This window comes from Siphateles boraxobius, unplaced genomic scaffold (genome assembly GCF_051911475.1).
Source record: "Siphateles boraxobius isolate OS27281-9 unplaced genomic scaffold, OSU_SipBor_1 8, whole genome shotgun sequence".
Lineage (NCBI taxonomy): Eukaryota > Metazoa > Chordata > Actinopteri > Cypriniformes > Leuciscidae > Siphateles > Siphateles boraxobius.
In genome coordinates, this window is record NW_027509208.1 from 29,614,371 (window position 1) to 29,635,940 (window position 21,570).

The 21,570-nt window shown below is 41.9% G+C and overlaps 4 non-coding genes across 4 annotated transcripts; all 4 read right to left on the bottom strand.

The window, feature by feature from the left end:
* Window positions 1-16,401: 16,401 nt before the first annotated feature.
* LOC143729991 (small nucleolar RNA U3) lies at window positions 16,402-16,614 on the bottom strand. The gene has a single exon (XR_013200234.1). It is a non-coding gene; the product is annotated as a small nucleolar RNA U3 (small nucleolar RNA).
* Window positions 16,615-17,592: 978 nt separating this feature from the next.
* Window positions 17,593-17,806, bottom strand: LOC143729952 (small nucleolar RNA U3). The gene has a single exon (XR_013200199.1). It is a non-coding gene; the product is annotated as a small nucleolar RNA U3 (small nucleolar RNA).
* Window positions 17,807-19,274: 1,468 nt separating this feature from the next.
* LOC143730338 (small nucleolar RNA U3) lies at window positions 19,275-19,488 on the bottom strand. Its single transcript, XR_013200544.1, has one exon. It is a non-coding gene; the product is annotated as a small nucleolar RNA U3 (small nucleolar RNA).
* Window positions 19,489-20,466: 978 nt separating this feature from the next.
* Window positions 20,467-20,680, bottom strand: LOC143730350 (small nucleolar RNA U3). Its single transcript, XR_013200555.1, has one exon. It is a non-coding gene; the product is annotated as a small nucleolar RNA U3 (small nucleolar RNA).
* Window positions 20,681-21,570: the final 890 nt, after the last annotated feature.

Below are 21,570 nucleotides of genomic sequence, written 5' to 3' on the forward strand. Positions count from 1 at the left end.
TGCTGTCAAAGAACAGAAAAAAAAAAGCTTGGGGATATAACAAAAGAGTTAAAGGCACTCACCTAAGCGTTGGAGATCGTGTGCTGATTGCTAATAAGGGAGAGCGAGGGAAGAGAAAACTTTCTGACAAGTGGGAGTCAACGGTTTAGGTTGTCATCAATCGGAATCCCCCGACACATACCTATGTAGTGCAGGATGAAAAAGGATCTAAAAGGGTTGTACATCGCAATCTCTTGTTGAACATCAGTTTCTTACCTGTTCAGACAGAACTTGGAGGAGTCAGTAATCCATTTCTCGATGACTGTGATGATGGAGGGTCAGGTTTTCATCAGCAGCCCCAGGATTTTGCAGATTGGTTGGAAAGTGAAAGTTCAGAGAGACGAACAAGTCTCTGGGTGTTAGACGAAACAGAACATTCCCTGGGTCAAAGCTCACAAAGCGAAACTGGATCTGTGCAGTTCCATGCTGCGGGAGAACAGCAGAGTGAAGATGGTGATTGTTCTAAGAAGTCCTGTGATGCGGACAATCATATTACAGAGCCTTTTAATGATCAGACGGACTGTTTTAGTCTTGATTGTGAAAGAGTCAATCCCATAGTGGAGGAAAGAGTCAATCCCGTAGTGGAGGAAGGAGTCAATCTCATAGTGGAGGAAAGAGACAATCCCATAGTGGAGGAAAGGGACAATCCCATAGTGGAGGAAAGGGACTTGCCCAATACAGAACAGCCTAGTTCAGAGACTAGAGACCGAGACAGTCAGGGTGTAGAGAATCCTCAAGAACGAGTTACACGTGCTGGAAGAGTGGTTAAGAAGGTCAATCGTCTTATTGAATCTATGGCACAAAAACAGTTGAAGATTAAATCACTTACAAGCACATTGGGTAGAAAATCCCAGTCACTACTTACCTTGTTTTAAGAGTTATTCCATAGTCTAAGTTCATATTTTCTGATGCACTTGAGCATTATCCTTGTGGCTGTAAAGCAATTAATTTGATGTAACATAGATGTTATACATTTGACTTGAAGATTTGTTTGTTAAAACCCGGTATGGTGTAAAAGGCATCATTTTATTCTGGGAGTTTTTTAAGGCCTGATCACCCTTGAATTTCTCTCAACCTTTTAAGAAGGTAGCATTTTCAGGCTGAAATGGGTAGAGACATTTTGGAGACCCCAGTCAAGTGTATGAGTGAAGTTGGTTGAGTCTTTGGGATTTTGGTGAATTCAGAAGGGGGAGAATGTAATGGGTTGTAAGGACTGGGCTAAGTGGGTGAATCTGAATAACTAAATACATCCGGCTAAAGACCAAAAATCTCTGAATGTAAATTAACCCAAACACACACAAACACACACACATTCCCCCACCAGTGAAGACCACACTCAGGACAGAGCGTGGTGTCCGATTACAAGACATTTTATGACTGATCGGAATGTCCCAAAGGAAGTGGATTCCAAAGCGAAAAGAAACTTCTTTTCTTTAAAAGACATTTAACCAGATATATTCAATGTGTTTTTATGTGTGTCCATTTGCCCATGTCACATTGGAATGACTATGATTTTATCGTAGCTTAAAGTGAATTATAAATACCTTCATTATGCATTTTAAATATAACTGTCTATTCCCATAACTTGTACACATAGTTCTGGACACCTCCAGAATGCTTTCGGTGTGATCAATCAGAATACGTACAGTAATATCCAGTAAAATATAGTTTACTATGTTTTCCATCTTTGGAGTGAAAAGAGACCAAAACTAACATCACTGGTGTTCTTAGATAACGGCGTTTACGACCCAAAGGAATGTTCACAGAACTGTGGCCCTCTCTGAATTCTAACCAAGGAGGAGAAATGAATCCTGTATTCATATATATATATATATATATATATATATATATATATATATATATATATGCTATTATATATCCACTTGAGAATTGTATGAACAATGTATCTAAGTTCCCTATTTCATGAGTTGCCTTTTTGTGGTTTGGTCTATGTTTCTCGACAACTCTAATGCGATAATGTTTTAAACTTTGCCAACTAATGTTTAACCAAATCCATTTGTGGCAAGTTTGGTCTCGATAACTCCAATCTTCATTCCCCATTTGTTAATTGACATTACATTTTGCTAAACTTGTGACACATTAGTATTATAAGAATTGTGAAGATTCTGCTCTTAAACACCCTAATTTCGTCGGTTTCAAATGTCTCTCTCTTAGACAAAGAGCAATAAAAACCAAAGTCCCGCCTGTGAAATTCCAACCCTCTAATTGGCCAAGTCAACAGGAAGAGGCCGGATTTCTCCAAGGTGATAAATGACGCTTCCCCCCTCCGCTCGCTCTGTTACTTCGCCTGTCTTTGTGTCATAATGTAAGGTCTCGCCTCCGGGCGAGCTCTTCGCCTTTCTTTTATTTGTTTCTAGTTTAGTTTGTATTTTTCAGTCTTAGATAAGTCTCCGTGTTTAATTCCAATCGACGAGTGAAAAGAACACCGCGTGACATATCTCTTCAGCAAATCCATCTACAAGGGACCTTTAAACGAGCGCGTGCTCGTTTTGAAGGAGAAACGCGCACGTGACCACGTGGCGAGAGACGCACACACGCTTCTTCACCAGCCATGCGAAGATGTGACGTTAACTCCGCGTGATTTCCCCGTAGAGATCTTTATTTCTTTTCTTTGTTAGTCAAAGTTTTGTTTTCCGTAGTCGACTCTGTTCACTTCCACAAAGTGAAACGAACTTAGCCAAACTATTTTCCTTTGGTAATGTTACCCCAAAGACTCGGAAACTCCGTTCAACACGCGCGCCAAGCAGCACCCAGTGACGCTTCCTAAAGGACTCCGCTCACGCACGCGCAGGAATGCCGCTACACAGAGAGACCCAGAAACTTAAGTATATCTCTTTATAGAGCTTCTAAGAAGCATTAAGATGATGTTTTCGTGTTGTTACAGACAGGGGACTGTCAGGGGGAATGTTGACAATGCTCTCTCTCTCTCTCTCTCTCTTCCTCTTCCCCTCTCACACGTGTTTCCATTGTCCACACTCTATGCATTTCTCGTTCATCGATGCCTCATCGTGTATTGTTGTTTATTATGTTTGTAAATACATATATCCCATGTAACCGTAGTAAATACATAAGTAGTTCTGCCTTATTAAATTCATTATATTCATCTGATTGATGTACTGCCTTTTTGCTCATTTTCAAGTCCCTTAAGTGCCAAAAGATCTTATAGCAACAAGCTTACAAATTAAAGATACTTTAAAGAGTATGTGTTTATAGGGCAGGAAACCCAATTCTTGTGGCCACAGAATTGCTTTTCCTGAAATCCTATAAAGTAAGATGATATTGTGGAGTCCCACAAATATTAGTCTGACAATTGAGCTAATTAATTTAGCCTGTTTTGTAAGACGTGGTCCGTGTAGTTAATTGCAATCAACTTGTGGTTAAGTGCAAGGATACACAGACATGCATGCAGGTAAAATGACATATCATCCCTTATCGGGAGTTTTATTAACATGTAAGACTGATCTAATCCAAACATGTATGAATAATTATTAATTACCAATTATTAATTATGATATGCAAATTCCCCACTGATTAGATCCGCCCCAGAGTCTTTACATAATTGGTGGAGAATAATGCGGGCACATTTTAAACTTGTTTTTGAGCAATTCAGTTTCAATCGATGTCTATATTGTGATTTAATATTGTACGCGCGCCTCGAGTGAGCGAACGCAACGCGAACTCACTGGCTGACTGATTAAAGGCACAAAGCCAGGTCCATTTCAGCACATTAACAGCTGCAAAATAATGTCTAACATTCCTTTTGCCATTGTTAATAGCTAAAAGTAAAACTACAGTTTCATAGTATTAAATTTGTCCAACAAAAGACGAAGAAACCTCTTTTGAATTGTGACATTTTAATGTTAAACTCCCCTGTCCGAACGAGATTCTTCTGTCAGGGTGAAGACTAGATTTAGTGAAACGATGCTCTTTCACTATTCTTAAGAAAGGCCTGATATTATAATCGTTAGATTAACGATAAACTCCTGGTTAAACATTGACGTAGCTACTCAATTATAAAAAACCTAAAGCATATTTAATCATAAGTGCTATTTGATAATATGTCATGGGAGTCGAAAAAACAGACGAATATTTCCTGTTTTATTTTGCACGACGCAGCGAAGCAATCCCGACAGACGTGCTTGTTAAAATATAGCACCAAAAAAATCCAAAACCTAAAAACATTTTTAATCACAAGTGCTATTTGATAAATGTTATTTGGATCCGAACGACAGACGTATAATTCCTGTTGTCCATATTAGTGTGTGGACGCGAAGAAATCCTTCCGTGCACACGTGTGTCGAATAGAAAAAACCCGCCGAGGTTTAAAATTCATAAGCGAACACGTGTGAATCATAGCGCTAATTGTTGTATGTGGGAATCGAAAAACCGATGCCTAATTCCTGTTTTCCCTATGTGTGTGTGTAGAAAAAAAATCCTGCCACGCCGTTTTGTGAAATATAGCCGGAAAAAAAAAAACCCGCTGAGATTTTATTTTGGATAAGTGTGATCTTACAAAAAACAAAGCGTCTGCACGCTCAAATTTGAATCACACATGGAAGCAGGCTGGTTGTTATTCCGCTGACAAACACTAGAGGGCAGCACTTAGGCCTAAGTGCTTGACAGTTCTCGAATTACGCACCGCCCCCTGACTTTACCCTCCATGAGCGAAATAGCGCCATCTCGTGGACACTAGTAACGAGGTCGTCTTTTCCTAAACAATCTCTCTCATCGAAATTTCAGATTTTTCCAGTGAATTTCTGAAATTGTGTTTCTAACTTTCAATGCATGTGCAAGTTCCAGTTTTACTAACATGATTTCACTCCCGACTGTGTACACTTATTTTGAATTTGGTTCAAACCACAGTTGAATTTAAAATTTAAAAGTAAGCAGTAGCAGTTTCTGATGACCACTTAGGAGTTATGCGCCCCTTGTGGCCTCCCCCCTCTACGTCAGCTCATCACTTAGTTCCTAACATCATTCTTTTCTGAAGTGGCTTTCTCCCAGTTGGTTTTATTTTGGTTATTATCATTGATACCTCACTGTAGTCGTGATCATCATCAAAAATAATGCCAACCTTTAATTTCCTACACTTATTCAAATTTGGTTTGAAACAAACAAATGTCAAGATCAATTTGAATTAAGTCTCCTTTCCTGTTGGGAATGGTTTTATGGCTTTATTTCTATATTTCCTTTTTCAAATTATTTTTAATAATTTTGATTTGATACGTTACGTACTGTATTTGATATGTTATGACAACTGTATCCTTACTATTCTAGAAGTTACTTAACATCTATGCATACACTTGATTTGAATTGTATTTAAACCAGTTTGAATGCAATTTAAATCAAGTTCTCTGTCAGCCAGGTTGACCACTAAGAGGAAGTGGCCCAAGACCACTAAGGGGAAGTGGCTTCCTGCTGCACTTAATCTCTTCTCTGAATGGAGGCTAGGTTGTTCTGATAATTAACATTGTCATAATTCCCTTTTTGTTTGTACCATAATTTTAGTAAAGCCGTTGCCTTTGATTTTTCGACAAAAAATAGACACTCAATTTGATTTAGATAGAGAGAGCTTTAATTCACGTTGAGGTTCACTTGTCCTTCATCCTGTTTTGTGTTTGTAGGTAGAAATTTCTCTCGGGCTGTGGTGATTTGACAGTCATCTCTGCTTGGGGTCCAGCAAGATGGTTCGTCTGACCTGCGTCACCAGCGCTGACTGAGCACGAGTCTCTGACTTTCCTGTATTTCTCCGTTGGTGCAGCCCGCAACACGACATCACCAATTTGGCACTGCCGGTTGCGTTCAAGGTTGGGTTGCGTGAGGGCACACATCAGTACAGATATGCGGAAGGGCCCGGGACACTGCTGTCAAGTGTTTGGGGACGACAGAAAGACCAACCACAATGCTGACTCCAACCCGAATGACCTCAGTTCACCCCAGGGAAACTAGAAAAGGTATTAAATCCATCACTTAGTATTGGCCACAGAATCTAGAGATTCCCCCGGTCATTGAAGTGTTGGCTCCCTCCTACTCTCCGAGCCACAAAGCGCAGGCTTAGGCCTCCTCTTCCCCTGTAACACTTCCTGTGTACTATTAACGCCATTTCATTACAGACCTTTCCATCTTGGATGGTTGCATGTTACTTCAAACTTTGCTATCTTGCCATTGCTGTTTTCTGTTGTGCTCTGTTCCTTTCAGTTCACCTAGAGACAGAACCTATCTGAGACAACAAGGAACGCTGAATAATAGTTTGACAACCAAGCCGTTAGCATCAACAGGTGACCCCTAAGTTACCGCCCCGTTAAAAATCTTTATTCAGGCCCATGCTGACCTACCCAAATTGTCCCACCAAATGATTTAACTGTCGGCATCAGTTAACCAAATTTTCATACGCGGCATAGCCCGTATTATAGCTTGTTAAACGTAGAACGAACTGGGATTTGTCTCTCTGTGTGTGTGTTGTGTTCCTCTCGCCCACAGTGAAGCCAGAATGTTCCGGTCCTACAGTCCCACAACCCGCTGGGACAACCTGGAGACATGGCTGAGATTCATGACACCTCCATTCCTGACCAAGGTCGCCAGTGACTCAGAGCCCCCGAGCCAAGAGCATCGCAGACGTGGACAGGCTGATGGCGCACAAACCAAGCCAAAGCTCCCACAACAAAGACCGGTCAGACACGTCAACCTCACTTGCCAGCTCATCGCACAAGCACGTCTCCACGAAAGGAGCCGCATCGCCCTGGAGCACGAAGTTGCAACGCTAAGGATGCAAGCCGAGGATGACAACGACCCCGAGCTACAGAAGGAAGTGGAAAGACTTCAAACTGCCCTATCTGATCTTCATCTGCACATAGACCAAAGAGTGCAGTCAGAGAAAAGAACCAGAGAGGAACTCAACGAGAAACTCCGACAAAAGTGAAGCCCCTTGCAAAGAGCAGAGACTGAACTTAAAGAGACTCGAAAGCCACGGCCTGCGAAAGAAACTCGCAAGAGGCCCGTGCTACCATCCACAAGCTCGTTCAGCAGAGACAAGATCTCGAACACGAACTTGACACTGTTCACACAGAGTTGAAGCCCTCTTATAGACTACAGAAGGACCGGGATGGGGAAACGCACACCACAAAGTTTCCCTGACCAGCCAGTCCGCACCTTTCAGCCAAGAACCCAGAGCTGTACAAGGGGGTGAAAGCCCACTGTTCAAAACATCACCAGCCAGCCCACAAGAACCCCCGTCAGCAGCGAGGGGGGAAGAGCATTTCCAGGAGAGCCCCGGCCACTAACCACGGCATGGCTCCCAAAAGACTTAACAAGCTGGCCAGAAACATCCCTATGTCCACTCCGAACCATGCAGGAGGCAACAACGTGCACGGCACCCGCAGGACATTGACTTTCACTTACAAACTGTTACCAACGTCACCGCGTGGGACAGATTGTACCTGCTCAGAATCACGTCCAGTCGTGATGCGCGCAGCTTCCTCGACCGTCAACCAGAGACAGTCAAGTCGGACTACCAGCCGCTGCGGCAGGCCTTCACTAAAGAATTCTCTGATCCAGAATCAGACCAAAGACTAATCACAGCCATGGACCTCAATCAGTCTGGCATGGAGGATGATTTCAACTTCAGAACTTTGTCTCTCCGAAATCTGCACCCCACAGTGAGTCATCATCTAGACATCCTGGCCTGACCACATAGCATGACTACTCAACAGTTAAAAGAAGCTTACACAAAGCAAAAGACTGTGTCCGAAAAGACTTTGAAAAACCCCACAATCTACTCTGTCTCTGAGCCCTACTCAGAGCTGCCTCTAGAGGGTGCCCCACAACACCATAGCCCTGTTTACAGAGAGTCAAGACCGTTCCAGGCCAACAGAGGGCAGCACTACTGCGATGGTGCTCGTCCAAGACACCAGAGCGAGGGCTTTGACAGATTCTGGGACCTGCAACAACCACCCGACCACCCAAAAGGTGGAGCCACATGGGAAACCGACCAATGGCCCAGAAAGAGCCGAGCCCCATCGACCAGACCATCAAGCCCAGACAGCCCAGAGCGGAACCCCTCTTGACATGCCACTGGTAAGCACAAGTCTGAACCCACATCAGAAAAAAAAAAGTGCCGCCACATCTGAGACAGCTGAGACCCTGAAGTCGCTGAAAGAGCTTCTTCACAAAAGACTTTCCAAAGGAGACAAGAGGGACGAGACGGACATCCTATGTCTAAGCGTAAGACCTGAACCAGGCAACCAGAACACTGCTCGTCAGCCTCAGAGCACAGAGCTAACTGTCACATCACAAAATGACACCATCAGCCAGTCACCACAGCTGACAGCTGCCCAGCCTGAGCAGGACGGCACAAGTTCCCATGTTTTGGCTACCTGCCTCCGCAGCAAACCACATGAGACCGGCCCTAACCGCCCATCGATCACCACACCAGCCCCTACGCTAAGACTCCTGGGGAACCTGATCGAAAAGGGGGGTGGCCCGGAAACTCTACCTAGCCATCACTTTGGAAAATGAGGTGAGCCTGGAAGCCCTGGTAGACACCGGCTCAGACCTCACTTTAATGTCAGCTCAGCCCTTTGAAAGACTCGGCACTAAAGCTAAGAGCAAAGATCGAACTCTTATACCCCAAACGTGACAGCTGAACGTGCAGTCGTACAGCCAGACTCCAAGGTCACAGAGTTCCCAGGAACTCCAGCAGCCATCCATGGGTACACAGCCTCAGCACCAAGTCAAGATTCAAGTTCGCTACCCTGCACCTTCCAGCTCGCCAAAGACCAAGAAATGCTGCTCAACGATGCGTGAACTGAATACAGAAGGCCTCTAACACAGAAGGCCTCCTCAGAAAGGGTCCCTAAGATCCCATTGATTCCGAACTGCAAAACCAGAAGGCACACAGAATGAACACAATGCAAGACTCTGTAAAAGGGTCCCTGATCAGCATAGAACATAGAACTTGTAAAAGTTGATGAAAATGTGTGCTCAAAGAGTTGCAAAACTCTGCATTCGTAAAATTAGAATTTTACTGATTTAAAAATCTTAAATGGACGTGTAAATCTCAACGGCCAACAGACTATGAACGACTCTTTTGAAACAAACAGTTTCTAGATGCTGGTTGAATTGGCACTGCTAAACATTTCCATGACAATGAAAGGTTACAGGAAACACTAGCTCCAAATAAGGCATACGTCACCTTGACGCCATAGTGTAGGAAAACCACCTGAGTTTAAACTACTGTAAACCTACAGGTGTGCATTTGATCATTGCGATCCAAACGGAACACAACATGCGATAAGCATTTTGATCACTGGTTGCTGGCTTGTCTAAATGCAGATAAAACAATAGCTGGAATTGACATCTCTACTGTAAGTGAAAGAGTCTTAGATTTCCAACTAATATAAGTAAGTTCAGCAGTAAAGCGTAAGTCTGTTTGACAAAAAAAAAAATTCTCATCTCAGCAGCTTGTAAACTGTACCGATATCTATCCTGCTTTGGTTAAAGAAATCCAAATTGCAGTATTGCTAAACCTGTTTCTGACAAAGAAAGCTCAGGACAGTGTTATATATACGTAGACCTGGGTGATGCTCCCCTTTCTACAATGTAAAGGCCTTACAAATTATTGTTAGATTGATGTAATTCACCTAAAAATTTTAGCTGCATCTACAATCAGAGAGCTACCTAGCGATCAAAACTGTTCACTCGCTGAAGAGCCAGCGTTTATGCATGAGGGACGTAACTACATAGGCTTAGACAAGCTTTGACTTACAGCAAATCTATTTCCTTACTCTGTAAACAAATAGAATAAGTTGTGTAAAGTAAAGAGAAGAGTTCCATGAGTAAAATTAGCAAATGCCAAAACACATTTGCATTTTACTAAATGTAACATCAAGTTCTTGAAAGACTTAAAGTATAGGCGCCCCCTTTTAACCCGTTTAAACATGCATAACTCATTAAAAAGGTGCAGACATTCTTCAGGTACTGTCGAATTGTTCTGACATGCTCTGGTTCCCATGACAACGACTTGTCACAGGAAGTGCTAACTCGTGATGTCACTTTGTAAACAATCCAGCCTAGGTGGCTAAGCTAACCTAACCTAGCGTCCATCCAGCTTAGGCTAAGCTAACCTAACCTAGCATCCATCCATCCAGCTTAGGCTAAGCTAACCTAACCTAGGATCCATCTAGCTTAGGCTAGGCTAACCTAACCTAACATCCATCCAGCTTAGGCTAAGCTAAATAATAACTTCTACAGTTAGCAGTTAGCATAATTTACTTGAAGCCTTAATTACAGCTGCTGTTTATACAGCCCAAAGTATTCTAGAATACTTTCTTTAACCCCAGTTAGGGTTTGTAATTCTTCACTTTCCGTACTTTCAATTCTGCTCAGCTAAAGTTCACCTTCACTTGTTTAGGCATAGTCCTTGCTGAGCACTGTAGGCTAAATCGCCAATTAAACTTAAGCTTAAGTACATGTAAAATGTGTAGCTAAAGAAGAATCTGTATAGTAATGAGAATTTTCATCAGCATGTTGACTAAACCTTTGAAGGGACACACAGAGTGGTCGTGAACATGCAACCGCTGTAACCCACCATGGAGTGTTGGTCCAAGCGAATTCAAAGTTTAGTCACTAGTGCTACTGACTATTCTCACATTCAGATCATTCCCGCTGTTTTGACCACTCACCTACGTTTTATTTTTATTTTTACTTTAATAATAATAGCAGTCAGCTATTACCTTGTCTTTTCGGTCATCTATATGATCCAATTCCATTTCCTCTCTTGTTGGAATGTGGTTCCATTTCCCATAGGGCCCAGAAAGGAAACAGAGACACCTTTATTTGTGATTTTGTTTATTTTCAACAAGTGCACTCATTTTTATGACCCTGCAACACAAGTAATTTCAACGATTACTAGGGCATAACTATAGTCCTGAGGATTGATAATAAGCATAATTTGAATAGGAAAGCTGTCCTTTTTCCCCCTATCATTCACTTCGTCAAGCCGTAGTGAACCACTACAAAAGTCCAGAGAAATAATTTAGTCATAAGAACCATCTTAAGTCATTTATTTAATCTCGGATAGGCCCTTTCCAGGAAATACTATCGGAACCAACATAAGTCTTAGCCTCCTAACATCCACAGCTAAGATAAGGATACAAGACACACTTCACTAGCTAGATACACGTGAAACGCATAGCTTTATGCTACATTCCTAGCGAACCCATTAAACCTTGGTTCTGAACTTTTAGGGTCATGCATTAGTCTCACCACAAGTGCGACAAAATGTCACAGAGCCTCTGCTTAACCTGACCTTAACGTTCCAGCTTACCAAAGACTATGACAAACAATGGACACTATGAGAAACCACCTCTCATACCCCTCCAACCACCCACGAACGCCGTCTGCACCCACCGACAACCAATGCCCCAGACAACCGACGTCAACCGGCACATGCTGCGTGCACAAGACAACATTCAGCGTTCTGCACCTGATGCCATCTCTGCGCCACAGCTTGTGGTGCCACAGTGCAAAAGGGGGGTCATGCCAATGTATGACCATGACGCACCATGTGCTGCACACCGCAGCACCAGAGACACTTGCAAGACACCGAACCAAGTGGCATACCGGCGTCCTCAAAAGCGGAAAGACTGTCCTAGCCAAGCAAGGACGACACTTGCTGAAATTTTTCCTCTCTTTCTCTCTCCCTTTCACTTTTACCAGGATGCTGCTGTGCCTCCAGCCAACCAGAGGGCAGCCGCAATCGGACATCTCACCAGGTCCGGCATCAGGCATCGTCCTAGCGGAACAACCAGGACTCCTTTTCTGCCGGACCCGCACTCAGAAAGTGTATGTGCCACCTGATCCTCGCAACGCCTACAGAACACAATACAGCTGGGTAGGGGCCGATGGACAGAAGACACCCTCACTCACGCTGAGGCCGATGTCGAGCACATGCTCAACGAACTTGAGAAAATGACTATCACACAAGCGGAGTTAGGTGGACACAACCACCGCTCCAAACAGTTCCGGGGAGCTTTGCCCGGAGCCGCCGCCACTCTGTTTAACACTTGTATGTCCAGTGTGAATACAGTGAACCTAGCCACCGTGAGGCGGCATGCAGCCGAAATCCAGACAGAGATTCCACAGATAAAAGAGCAACTCGCAACACAGAGTGCATCCCTGCAGACCATCGACAAGACACTAAAGGGGATTGTGGTCATTTTCAACACTCACAGCGTTCTGCTGACCCAGAGAGTGAACTCCATGAAACAGCTGTTTACTGTCTTCCAGAATGACTTTGCTCAAACTCAGCTGGTAACAGCCCTGATAATAGACACGCTGCTGGAGGTGAACTCCTCCATTGACAGCCTAGCCATGGGTAGAATTCCACCGCACCGGATACCCTTAAGCCTTGTGCAAACCGTGCTGGCTTCCGCCATCACCACGCCAGCTGTCTCTCTACAAATACACCTTGCCTACTCGCTGGGTAGTGCCAGCCCACTCTGCGTCGACCCCAAGCAGAGAGAAGTGGGTTTTGCTCCGGAACTTACCCATCATAGAGCCAAGCCGAATCTACCGGCTCAAGAACATTGTCAATGTCAGCGAATTGACATGTATCCTATCGACACAGCCCTCCAAGCTTTGTCTCAACTGCCCTACTTAACCACCACACCTGCTGTCCAATCTTGGATTGCGGCCGACCCTACGCTGGGTACCTCCATCAACCACACCCAGACGCTCGACAGTCATCCTGCGCAAGAGGCTCAACGAGGTGCGAACATCTACAGCCAAGCCCACGGGACCCTCAGGAAGAGGGTACCACGCTGGAGGCTGCGTCGAACTTGATCAAGCTGAGCCCTCAGCCTCAGCCTGAGAGCACCTGCTACCCGATCATCATGATTCACCTGTCATCCGTCCATTGTGATGATTGTTGTCCGATTAAGTCCACACAGGGACTTCATCAGACAAAAAGGGGGACTGTAAGGACTGGGTTAAGTGGGTGAATCTGAATAACTAAATACATCCGGCTAAAGACCAAAAATCTCTGAATGTAAATTAACCCAAACACACACACACAAACACACACACATTCCCCCACCAGTGAAGACCACACTCAGGACAGAGCGTGGTGTCCGATTACAAGACATTTTATGACTGATCGGAATGTCCCAAAGGAAGTGGATTCCAAAGCGAAAAGAAACTTCTTTTCTTTAAAAGACATTTAACCAGATATATTCAATGTGTTTTTATGTGTGTCCATTTGCCCATGTCACATTGGAATGACTATGATTTTATCGTAGCTTAAAGTGAATTATAAATACCTTCATTAATCATTTTAAATATAACTGTCTATTCCCATAACTTGTACACATAGTTCTGGACACCTCCAGAATGCTTTCGGTGTGATCAATCAGAATACGTACAGTAATATCCAGTAAAATATAGTTTACTATGTTTTCCATCTTTGAAGGGAAAAGAGACCAAAACTAACATCACTGGTGTTCTTAGATAACGGCATTTACGACCCAAAGGAATGTTCACAGAACTGTGGCCCTCTCTGAATTCTAACCAAGGAGGAGAAATGAATCCTGTATTCATATATATATATATATATATATGCTATTATATATCCACTTGAGAATTGTATGAACAATGTATCTAAGTTCCCTATTTCATGAGTTGCCTTTTTGTGGTTTGGTCTATGTTTCTCGACAACTCTAATGCGATAATGTTTTAAACTTTGCCAACTAATGTTTAACCAAATCCATTTGTGGCAAGTTTGGTCTCGATAAACTCCAATCTTCATTCCCCATTTGTTAATTGACATTACATTTTGCTAAACTTGTGACACATTAGTATTATAAGAATTGTGAAGATTCTGCTCTTAAACACCCTAATTTCGTCGGTTTCAAATGTCTCTCTCTTAGACAAAGAGCAATAAAAACCAAAGTCCCGCCTGTGAAATTCCAACCCTCTAATTGGCCAAGTCAACAGGAAGAGGCCGGATTTCTCCAAGGTGATAAATGACGCTTCCCCCCTCCGCTCGCTCTGTTACTTCGCCTGTCTTTGTGTCATAATGTAAGGTCTCGCCTCCGGGCGAGCTCTTCGCCTTTCTTTTATTTGTTTCTAGTTTAGTTTGTGTTTTTCAGTCTTAGATAAGTCTCCGTGTTTAATTCCAATCGACGAGTGAAAAGAACACCGCGTGACATATCTCTTCAGCAAATCCATCTACAAGGGACCTTTAAACGAGCGCGCGCTCGTTTTGAAGGAGAAACACGCGCACGTGACCACGTGGCGAGAGACGCACACACGCTTCTTCACCAGCCATGCGAAGATGTGACGTTAACTCAGCGTGATTTCCCCGTAGAGATCTTTATTTCTTTTCTTTGTTAGTCAAAGTTTTGTTTTCCGTAGTCGACTCTGTTCACTTCCACAAAGTGAAACGAACTTAGCCGAACTATTTTCCTTTGGTAATTTTACCCCAAAGACTTGGAAACTCAGCACCCAGTGACGCTTCCTAAAGGACTCCGCTCACGCACGCGCAGGAATGCCGCGACACAGAGAGACCCAGAAACTTAAGTATATCTCTTTATAGAGCTTCTAAGAAGCATTAAGATGATGTTTTCGTGTTGTTACAGACAGGGGACTGTCAGGGGGAATGTTGCCAATGCTCTCTCTCTCTCTCTCTCTCTCTTCCTCTTCCCCTCTCACACGTGTTTCCATTGTCCACACTCTATGCATTTCTCGTTCATCGATGCCTCATCGTGTATTGTTGTTTATTATGTTTGTAAATACATATATCCCATGTAACCGTAGTAAATACATAAGTAGTTCTGCCTTATTAAATTCATTATATTCATCTGATTGATGTACTGCCTTTTTGCTCATTTTCAAGTCCCTTAAGTGCCAAAAGATCTTATAGCAACAAGCTTACAAATTAAAGATACTTTAAAGAGTATGTGTTTATAGGGCAGGAAACCCAATTCTTGTGGCCACAGAATTGCTTTTCCTGAAATCCTATAAAGTAAGATGATATTGTGGAGTCTCACAAATATTAGTCTGACAATTGAGCTAATTAATTTAGCCTGTTTTGTAAGACGTGGTCCGTGTAGTTAATTGCAATCAACTTGTGGTTAAGTGCAAGGATACACAGACATGCATGCAGGTAAAATGACATATCATCCCTTATCGGGAGTTTTATTAACATGTAAGACTGATCTAATCCAAAAATTTATGAATAATTATTAATTACCAATTATTAATTATGATATGCAAATTCCCCACGGATTAGATCCGCCCCAGAGTCTTTACAGGGTATTAATTATAACTTGTGTTTTAAATTTAAATTCACACAAAATCCTAATTGTCCTGTTACATATGTATGTAAGAGAAGAAAATAATTAATTTTCTATATATATCTGAGTTTTGCGTTCGTCGCAGTTGTGACGTCATTGTCGCGTTGCGCGCGCTCTCGCTTCAGTCCGCGGGATGTCTGAGCGGAGCGAAATATGTAATGTGTGCACTCCTGTTCAAAAGAGTGTTATAAGTGAAAATAATCCTTAATTAAGTGATTTGATTTTGTTAAAATGTAAAGGAGTATGTACAAGTATGTGATTTTCCCTTTTGAAGCTGTTTTCCCTGAATGAGTGAAAGTTTAACCGAGTGAATGCAGTATCACGTTGTTAGTATGTTAGTGTGAAAGTAGGCCTGTGAAGCGTGTCTGTTGATATCTTTTCTATGTTCAAATGTTTGAGAGGAGAAGGCTGATTAAAACCACACTACATTGAATGCAACAAATAATTACTGCATTTTTCAATTCATGCAGGTATGGTTATAAATTGTTTTTGTGATTTCTTTGTGTTCAACCGTATTGTTATATAAAATGCTGGAATGTGGGTGATTTAAAGATGTATATTTTATGAGTTTGATAGGTGTCAATGTATATTCAGAGAAATATATATATATATAAATATATATGTAAATATATATATATATATATATATATATATATATATATATATATATATATAGTATATTGTTGATACACCTGATGTTATATTAATTATTACTATTTTCTTTATATTTTTTATTACTGTAAATGAGATTGTACATTGTGAGCTCGCTTCAGTCCGCGGGAGGTCTGAGCGGAGCGAGGAGAAGGCTGATTAAAACCACACTACATTGAATGCAACAAATAATTACTGCATTTTTCAATTCATGCAGATAAAGAACCTCTGAACCAGCGTTTCGACTTCAGTCTTTATTCATCACACAACACAACACAACGCAGAGGGGTAGCCGAGTCGTAATAGCAGAGACACGCAAGCCCGAACCGGCTACACAAACACCACTCAGAACATACTCCTTTCTTCAATATTGCAAAAAGCAATACAGAACACTCATCAACGACACAGAGCTCACAACCAAAGTCACTGCTTTGTGCCCAATTCATGCTAAGAAACGAGCATCATGACTCTTCTTCAGAGGTTGGGAGACAAGCATTTCGGAACACATTTCCAAACAAGGAACTATAGAAATGATCCCTGAAAATATACTCTTAACAGTTTATAGAAACTCAATTGGCATTCCATTCTGCTGCGCTTCTCCTCTAAAATTGTTTTGCGTAGTTGAATTTTGTAGGCGCTAAAGTTTACATGACATTTTAGCAGACACATCGAGGCCAAAAGCAGAAAGGACTTCCACAATCTCTTTGAAGCCGACTGTTAAGATATGTGAAATACAAACAACAATCCATAATGTCTTACTTTTTTGCAGCATAGCTACCCGTTTCATGCTTTGTAGTTCATTCGTTGAAGCCAAATTTAGAAAACCTTTAATAGAAGTCACACACACACATTAACAATTCTTTATGTAGACATTTAACTCTTCAGCTGGTTTCTCTCTTGGCCAACGTATGCTTCAGCACCTCATACTGAAGAATTCTGTCCTTCAAACCATCTAACCTTGAGTGTAGCAGAGTTCTCAATTTTATGGTGACCTCCATTAGGCCATCATTGCCTACAGCTGTGGGTGGTTCCAGGTTTGGAGTGTGAGTAGGTGGAAATGTTCATGATTGATTTCTTTTCCTAGCCGTGAGCTTCTCCATTGGTCCTGGGCTCCTCTTTCCAATATTGGACTGCCACAAAGCGTTCCAGAAAAGCTTCTAAAACAATCCACTTTCTCAAAAGGCACAAATGTCAAACAACGCTCAGATCATACCCCTTTCTTCAACATCGACAACAGCAACACAGAAACTTCATCAACGACACAGAGCTGACGTCCAACGAAAAAGTAAAAAACCTACCAACAATTGCTAACTTATGCACTTCAGAAACTTGACATTGATTGTATTCTTAGAAAACTTGCAATGGCTGACCTTGAATGGGGCACGTATCCAAAGCACTCTTTACTCTAAAACCCACTTTTTGCAACTGCTGTCATAGACAACACCCAGTTCCACATTTCAACAAAGTTTGCTGCATAGGACCTACAGATGCAAAAACAAAACAATTACAAAATGAGACTTAAATACCAAACACCACTCAGAACATACTCCTTTCTTCAATATTGCAAAAAGCAATAAAGAACGCTCATCAACAACACAGAGCTCACAACCAAAGTCACTGCTCTGCGCCCAATTCATGTTCAGAAAGGCGCATCATGACTCTTCATCGTGGGTTGGGAGACAAGCACTTTCGAAACACATTTCCATGCAAAGAACTATAGAAATGATCCCTGAAAATATAGTCTTATCGGTTTATAGAAACTCAATTGGCATTCCATTCTGCTGCGGTTCTCCTCTAAAATGGTTTTGCGTAGTTTAATTTTGTAGGCGCTAAAGTTTACGTGAAATTTTAGCGCACACATCGGAGCCAAAAGTAGAAAGGACTTCCACAATCTCTTTGAAGCCGACTGTTAAGATATGTGGAATACAAACAACAATCCATAATGTCATACTTTTTTGCAGCATAGCTACCCGTTTCATGCTTTGTAGTTCATTCCTTGAAGCTAAATTTAGAAAATCTTTTAATAGAAGTCACACACACATTAACAATTCTTTATGTAGACATTTCAGAAACCTGACGTAATTTGAGCACTTAGAAAACATGCTATGACTGACATCGAAATGTGAAATGAACCCGTGTCAGGCCCGTTTTTTCAATAACACCTGATTTTCATATCTGCTGTCTTATTCGAGATGCAATACCACATCGCTGGAAACATTTCAAGTTTTTGCAGTGATATTGTATTGTATCTTGGATGAGACAACGTATGCTTTATACAAAGGATAATGTGATTCGGGCCCCAAGACGAGGAGAGGTTTAAACTGCCGCAAAACACAACCACAAGAGAGATGGGAGCCGGGTTAACAGAAATGATCTTTTATTTAGCCAAGAACTTAGGAATTTAAACTGGTACTTAGGTTCCTCCCGGGCTGTGGTATGAACAAACCGGGCTTTGTTCCACACATCTGTTACAATGCTAGGCCACTTTAAAAGGGGAAGACAGAACTGAAGAAAGGCAACATCATTAAAGAAGATTTTGCAAGTCTAACTCTGTCTTCTTACTCTTCAGCTGGTTTCTCTCTTGGCCAACGTGTGCTTCAGCACCTCATACTGAAGAATTCTGTCCTTCAAACCATCTAACCTTGTGTAGCAGAGTTCTCAATTTTATGGTGACCTCCATTAGGCCATCATTGCCTACAGCTGTGGGTGGTTCCAGGTTTGGAGTGTGAGTAGGTGGAAATGTTCATGATTGATTTCTTTTCCTAGCCGTGAGCTTCTCCATTGGTCCTGGGCTCCTCTTTCCAATATTGGACTGCCACAAAGCATTCCAGAAAAGCTTCTAAAACAATCCACTTTCTCAAAAGGCACAAATGTCAAACAACGCTCAGATCATACCCCTTTCTTCAACTTCGACAACAGCAACACAGAAACTTCATCAACGACACAGAGCTGACGTCCAACGAAAAAGTCAAAAACCTACCAACAATTGCTAACTTATGCACTTCAGAAACTTGACATTGATTGCATTCTTAGAAAACTTGCAATGGTTGACCCTGAATTGGGCACGTATCCAAAGCACTCTTTACTCTAAAACCCACTTTTTGCAACTGCTGTAATAGACAACACACAGTTCAGCATTTCAACAAAGTTTGCTGCATAGGACCTACAGATGCAAAAACAAAACAATTACAAAATGAGACTTAAATACCAAACACCACTCAGAACATACTCCTTTCTTCAATATTGCAAAAAGCAATAAAGAACGCTCATCAACGACACAGAGCTCACAACCAAAGTCACTGCTCTGTGCCCAATTCATGCTCAGAAAGGAGCATCATGACTCTTCATCGTGGGTTGGGAGACAAGCACTTTCAAAACACATTTCCAAGCAAAGAACTATAGAAATGATCCCTGAAAATATAGTCTTATCGGTTTATAGAAACTCAATTGGTATTCCATTCTGCTGCGCTTCTCCTCTAAAATGGTTTTGCGTAGTTGAATTTTTTAGGCGCTAAAGTTTACGTGACATTTTAGCGCACACATCGGAGCCAAAAGTAGAAAGGACTTCCACAATCTCTTTGAAGCCGACTGTTAAGATATGTGAAATACAAACAACAATCCATAATGTCTTACTTTTTTGCAGCATAGCTACCCGTTTCATGCTTTGTAGTTCATTCGTTGAAGCCAAATTTAGAAAACCTTTAATAGAAGTCACACACACACATTAACAATTCTTTATGTAGACATTTAACTCTTCAGCTGGTTTCTCTCTTGGCCAACGTATGCTTCAGCACCTCATACTGAAGAATTCTGTCCTTCAAACCATCTAACCTTGAGTGTAGCAGAGTTCTCAATTTTATGGTGACCTCCATTAGGCCATCATTGCCTACAGCTGTGGGTGGTTCCAGGTTTGGAGTGTGAGTAGGTGGAAATGTTCATGATTGATTTCTTTTCCTAGCCGTGAGCTTCTCCATTGGTCCTGGGCTCCTCTTTCCAATATTGGACTGCCACAAAGCGTTCCAGAAAAGCTTCTAAAACAATCCACTTTCTCAAAAGGCACAAATGTCAAACAACGCTCAGATCATACCCCTTTCTTCAACATCGACAACAGCAACACAGAAACTTCATCAACGACACAGAGCTGACGTCCAACGAAAAAGTAAAAAACCTACCAACAATTGCTAACTTATGCACTTCAGAAACTTGACATTGATTGTATTCTTAGAAAACTTGCAATGGCTGACCTTGAATGGGGCACGTATCCAAAGCACTCTTTACTCTAAAACCCACTTTTTGCAACTGCTGTCATAGACAACACCCAGTTCCACATTTCAACAAAGTTTGCTGCATAGGACCTACAGATGCAAAAACAAAACAATTACAAAATGAGACTTAAATACCAAACACCACTCAGAACATACTCCTTTCTTCAATATTGCAAAAAGCAATAAAGAACGCTCATCAACGACACAGAGCTCACAACCAAAGTCACTGCTCTGTGCCCAATTCATGCTCAGAAAGGAGCATCATGACTCTTCATCGTGGGTTGGGAGACAAGCACTTTCAAAACACATTTCCAAGCAAAGAACTATAGAAATGATCCCTGAAAATATAGTCTTGTTGGTTTATAGAAACTCAATTGGCATTCCATTCTGCTGCGCTTCTCCTCTAAAATGGTTTTGCGTAGTTTAATTTTGTAGGCGCTAAAGTTTATGTGACATTTTAGCGCACACATCGGAGCCAAAAGCAGAAAGGACTTCCGAAATCTCTTTGAAGCCGACTGTTAAGATATGTGGAATACAAACAACAATCCATAATGTCATACTTTTTTGCAGCATAGCTACCCGTTTCATGCTTTGTAGTTCATTCGTTGAAGCTAAATTTAGAAAATCTTTTAATAGAAGTCACACACACATTAACAATTCTTTATGTAGAAATTTCAGAAACCTGACGTCATTTGAGCACTTAGAAAACATGCTATGACTGACATCGAAATGTGAAATGAACCCGTGTCAAGCCCGTTTTTTCAATAACACCTGATTTTCATATCTGCTGTCTTATTCGAGATGCAATACCACATCGCTGGAAACATTTCAAGTTTTTGCAGTGATATTGTATTGTATCTTGGATGAGACAACGTATGCTTTATACAAAGGATAATGTGATTCGGGCCCCAAGACGAGGAGAGGTTTAAACTGCCGCAAAACACAACCACAAGAGAGATGGGAGCCGGGTTAACAGAAATGATCTTTTATTTAGCCAAGAACTTAGGAATTTAAACTGGTACTTAGGTTCCTCCCGGGCTGTGGTATGAACAAACCGGGCTTTGTTCCACACATCTGTTACAACGCTAGGCCACTTTAAAAGGGGAAGACAGAACTGAAGAAAGGCAACATCATTAAAGAAGATTTTGCAAATCTAACTCTGTCTTCTTACTCTTCAGCTGGTTTCTCTCTTGGCCAACGTGTGCTTCAGCACCTCATACTGAAGAATTCTGTCCTTCAAACCA